Below are 5,620 nucleotides of genomic sequence, written 5' to 3' on the forward strand. Positions count from 1 at the left end.
AAAACATCTGACTGCTTTTTCTCCCCCCCTCTTTTAAACTCCTTCCCATGGTGGCCAAAGATAGTAATTATAGGTTCTATTGGTTGGGAGTTAGTGACTCTCTACCTTGTAGGGGAAAGGTCAAGACTCTGAACTTTGGCCTCCATCAACATCAGCTGTGTGCTTGACATTTTATTTAAGGAATCCTTTATAATCCTCGTGACAGCTCAGAAGTAGGTATTATATTATCCTTGTTTTGTTTATAGGGGAACCCAGTCACCCCTTTGAGATCACATAGCCGGGAAGGGCTGGAAACAGGCTTAGAGCTCAGGACTGTTGGAGGACAGATTTAGCTTCCACACATTTCCCTACATCAGAGCACCTCTCAACAGGAGATTTTTTCCCTCCCTTTGCTTGGAATTGAATTACCAGTATATTTGAGTCTGCATGTCCAGAGAAGCAAGGCACCGGGGATTGGTGTTTTGAGGAGTCCTCTGTGGCTCCGTGATGAATATTTGACATTTCAACCTTCCAACTATCACCCTTTCCCTGAGCGTCTTGAGGAAATGTTAACAGAGTGTTTCAGTTGACTTTTTAAGAAGTAATTTGAAGACTACATCTGTGTACCTCTTGGGAATGGACAGGATGGCCTTGGCAGTTTATTATAATTGGGCAAATGACTTAACTTCCTCAGAGATTCAGATAACAGAGGTTAATTTGGGAAGTAATCGACTTTGGAATGTTGTGTATGCATGCACTTTATGGGTGTGTCCATATCTATATGTATATGTATACATGTCGATAAATGTACGTGTGTGTGTGTGTGTGTGTGTGTGTGTGTGTGTATGTGTGTTCATCAAGAAGTATGATGAACTCTCATACTGGCTGTGTGACCTTGGAGAAATTACTTATGTTTTCTGGGCCTCAGATTCCTCCTCTGAGTACAGGCTCATTATTCCTACCTCGAATGATTGTTAGAAGATGAGGTGGGGTATATGAATACCTAGTACAGAGATTAGCACATAGGAAGTATCCATTTCCCTTTGCCTATCCCAGAGTCTGACATTCAATAATTGGTGACTGAGTTCTTGTTTGATATGTAAAGTATTGGAGTACTGGTGGGCTTAGATGACTTTGTTCTTTTCTTACCTACCATCTATCTGTAAATGAAGTTTAAAAATATGTTTTACTGAAGTTCAAAACCATTGTGTTGTGTAATGACACAGAGTCATGGTTAAGATATGAGGGGCTAGACCAGGGTTTGTGTCTTGGCTTTACCACCTCCCAGCTGTTGTGAATTGGGCAAGTCACTTAACCTCTCTGGGCATTAGTTTTCTCATTTCTAAAAAGAGGGATCATAAGAGTTCTGACCTTGTGGGGCTGCTGTAAGTCAAGGAAGTTTTTGAGGGCAGGGACTATGTCTACAATCTTCTCTGCACCCAGCCAGAATGAGGTTTGGAAAGAGCTGGCTTTGGACTTAGACATCCTGTTGACTCTGATTCCAGCATTCCCATACTGGCTGTGTGACCTTGGAGAAATTACTTATGTTTTCCGGGCCTCAGATTCCTCCTCTGAGTACAAGCTCATTATTCCTACCTCGAATGATTGTTAGAAGATGAGGTGGGATATATGAACACCTAGTACAGAGATTAGCACATAGGAGGTATCCATTTCCCTTTTGCCTATCCCAGAGTCTGACATTCAATAATTGGTGACTGAGTTCTTGTTTGATATGTAAAACATCCTTTTCTCTCACACTCCATTTTCTAAAAATTTTTTTAATATTTATTTATTTTTGAAGGAGAGAGACACAGAGCATGAACAGGGGAGGGGCAGAGAGAGGAGGGAGACACAGAATTCAAAGCAGGCTCCAGGCTCTGAGCTGTCAGCACAGAGACTGACGCGGGGCTTGAACTCACGAGCCGTGAGATCATGACCTGAGCTGAAGTCGGACGCTTAACCGACTGAGCCACCCAGGGGCCCCCGTCACACTCCATTTTTATTTTTGCCTTTCCAGCCTTTTTATTTCTTCCCCTCACCTTCCCTTCACTTCCTTTTCTTTGTCTTTTTTAATCTGCTCCAATCTACTGTGACTTAAGGCCTCCATCCAGGATTATCTGTCCCCTGGACTATTACAGCAGCCTTCTCCCTGGCCTCCTTGCGTCCATCCGGCCCGCTGCTGTTTATCCTTCCACAACCTGCACGGACGTTGCTATCCTTCTGTGCCACCCCCTCCAGTGACTTCTCATCACACCCAGAGCAGACTGAGGCTCTCACCAGGGCCTGTCCCGGAAAATTCTTTGGACCTGTCTTCCTCATGCCCTGTCTCAATTCCCCCTGCTCCAGCCTCGAAGGTCTCCTAGCCTTACTGGAACTTTTCAAGCACATTCTACCTTTGGCTCTTTTATACCTGCAGTTCCCTCCTCCGCCAAGTATCTGTAGATTTCACTCTTACTTCATCTGGCTTCTGCCCACATGTCCCCTTATCAGAAAGGCCCTCTTTGATGATCTGCATGAAATGGCACCCCCAGCCTCTCCCACTTCCCCACTGCATTTTCCTTCTCACTTCCCAGTGAGATATTATATATTTATTTACTTTTTATGGTCTCTCTCCCCCCAGTAGAATGAGAGCTTTGTACGAATAGATTTTGTTTTGTTTATTTTCCCCCTTTTTCTATTTTTAAAATTGTATTATAGTCGACATATGATGTCATATCAGTTTCAGGTGCATAACATAGTGAATCTACAATTATATACATTATGAAATGTCCGGGGTGCCTGGGTGGCTCAGTCAGTTAAGCATCTGACTCTTGGTTTCCACTCAGGTCATGATCTCACGGTTCGTGAGTTCGAGCCCCATACCGGGCTCCTTGCTGACAGTGCAGAGCCTGCTTGGCTCTCTCTCTCTCTCCCTCTCTCTCTGCCCCAACCTCCCTCTCAAAATAAATAAATGAACTTTAAAAAAAAAAAAAGGAAATGTTCACTACAATAAGCGTAGTTACCACCTGTCACCCACCCTACAATGTTATTACAATAGGATGGTTTTCTGCTGTGTCCCCGGAGCCCGAAATACAGGAAGTGCTCAGTAAAGAGTTGCTGGGTACACGAATGCGTGTGACCTCTCCCTGAAATGTCAGGGAAGAGCCTGCATCAATGCTACAGGTGATGCCAGGCCTGGATGGCTCATTGACTAGCGTTTATCTTCCCTAGACTGAAGTGATCAGCATTGAGGAGGAGGAATTAGGGGCCCACTCCCTTCACCCACGTGCCCCCAGGACCAATGCCCTTTCATGTGTGGCAGTGGCGTGCCTGTGTTCACACTTGCACTTCATGCCATACTTGCTGGGCTGTCTGGAATTCCCATGGCAGCTTCACAATATGATTACTCTTGCTCATACAGATGCATACCGATCCCAGATAAGGATCACTCAAGGTTTAAATCTGTCACTGCCACAACAGATGGGAAGTTAGAGGTAGGAGACCGGCTTGTTCCCAGACTATGAAAGTAAACACACAAAATCTGCTAACCGAACCACTCTCCTCCACTGGTCTCTCCCTTCCTTTCCTTCCCCCTGTCCTGATTCTGTTCCTGTCACACAGTGTGGCAGCTTAGTGAAGTGACAACCTGCACTGAGAGCTCAGGGCTCCAGACCCAACACCCACAGTGAGATCACTGGGAGATCTCAAGCAGGTTATGCCACCTCCCTGAGCCTCACTTCCCTCTTCTCTAAGATGGGCCTTGAGAACGTACTCAAGAATACTTGCGTAGTGGGAGATGACTAAATGTGACCCCAGAGAGAGTGGCTAGCTCGTGGTGAGCACACACAGATGCTAGTGCCTTCCACGCTGGCTCACTTACATGACCGTGGGCTTTGGGTCACGTTGCCTTCACTTTGGGCAACCTTTAGAATAGGCAACCCAGCTGAAAATACAGGCAAGGCCTTTCAGATGTAGTACCTTGTAAGGTTTACTCTTTGCATGGGGAGGTTTCTGAAGACTCTGGGTGTGTGGGTGGGACATCACAGCCGTGAGAGGCACCGTTGCTGCTCATATTAGTTTCCTAGGGCTGCTGTAACAAATGCCACAGCATTGGGTGGCTGCAAACAAAAGACATTTATTCTCACACAAAAAAGGTGTCTCCGTGTCTCAGATCTCCCTCTCCTCTCTGTTATAAGGACAGTAGTCATAGGATTTAGGGCCCATCCTATATCCAGAATGACCTCATCTTGAGATCCTTTTTTTTTTTATTAAAAAATAAAAACACCCACAATTATTTTTTATTTTTTTTATTTTAGAGGGAGAGAGAAAGAGCACAAGCAGGGGAGAGGGGCAGTGGGAGAGAGAGAGAATCCTAAGCAGGCTCCATGCTCAGTGCAGGGCACGATCTCACGACCCTGGGATCATGGCCTGAGCCAAAATCAAAAGTAGGACGCTTAACCGACTGAGCCACCCAGGCGCCCCTTGAGATCTTTAATTATATCTGCAAAGACCCTATTTCCAAGTACCGAGGGTTGGATATATCTTTTTGGAGGATACAATTCAACCGACTACAGTGCCCCCCCGCCAAGAATATCAGATTAGGCAAAGGGGCAGAGCACCAGAGTTTCAAGTAAAGAGTAAAACAAACCCTATTGGAAGGCGGGTAGGGATTGATTCATTCATTCTTTGACCCAGAAACACCTGCTGAGTCTCTGCTGAGCTGAGTGCTGGGAAGTAGGAATTATGAAGCACAGTCCCTGCCTTCAAGGAGTTTACAGACTGGTAGCGGCCGACAGAGGAACAGGCACTTCCAGCTCAGAATGGTCGGGCTATGCGGGAGGTTGGGCCCTGATGCTGTGAGGCTTAGCAGGTCTGGCTCGGGAGACTTCTGGAGGAAGGGTTGCCACACCTGAGGCCTGAGGGAGGAGGGAGGAGGAAAGAGTTCTGGGAAGAAGGAACAGAGGAGAGAAAGCCTGGCTTCTGTGGGTTCTGCACAAAGTAGGGGCTGGTGGGCTGGAGAGGCAGGCAAGGGATCAGATTGTATAGGGTGCTTTGAAAAATAAAAATCAGAGGGGCGCAGGGGTGGCTCAGTCGGTTAAGCGTCTGACTCTTGGTTTTGGCTCAGGTTATGATCTCACGGTTTCCTGAGTTCAAGCCCTGAGTTGGGCTCTGCACTGCCAGCACAGAGCCTGCTTGAGATCCTGCCCCTCCACCACTCACACTGTCTCTGTCTCTCTCAAAATAAATAAATAAACTTAAGAAAAATTTTTTAAGGGACGCCTGGGTGGCTCAGCCTGTTAAGCATCTGACTTCGGCTCAGGTCACGATGTCACAGTTCGTGGGTTCGAGCCCCTCATTGGGCTGTGCGCTGACATCTCAGAGCCTGGAGCCTGCTTCCGATTCTGTGTCTCCCTGTCGCTCTACTCCTCCCCATTCATGCTATCTCTCTCTCTCTCTCTCTCTCTCTCAAATATAAATCAGCATTCAGAGAAATTTTAAAAAATTAAAAACATTTTTCAATAAAAATTAGAAAAAGGCTTTAGTGAAAAGTGATGTGCCACTAGATTTGAAAATTGTGTTTATTATGTTGTATCTTTTTAAAAGAACTATAGCATAAACGCAGATCACAAGTACAGCTTGAATAAGTGAGCAGCTCCATGTC

This window comes from Panthera tigris, chromosome C1 (genome assembly GCF_018350195.1).
Source record: "Panthera tigris isolate Pti1 chromosome C1, P.tigris_Pti1_mat1.1, whole genome shotgun sequence".
Lineage (NCBI taxonomy): Eukaryota > Metazoa > Chordata > Mammalia > Carnivora > Felidae > Panthera > Panthera tigris.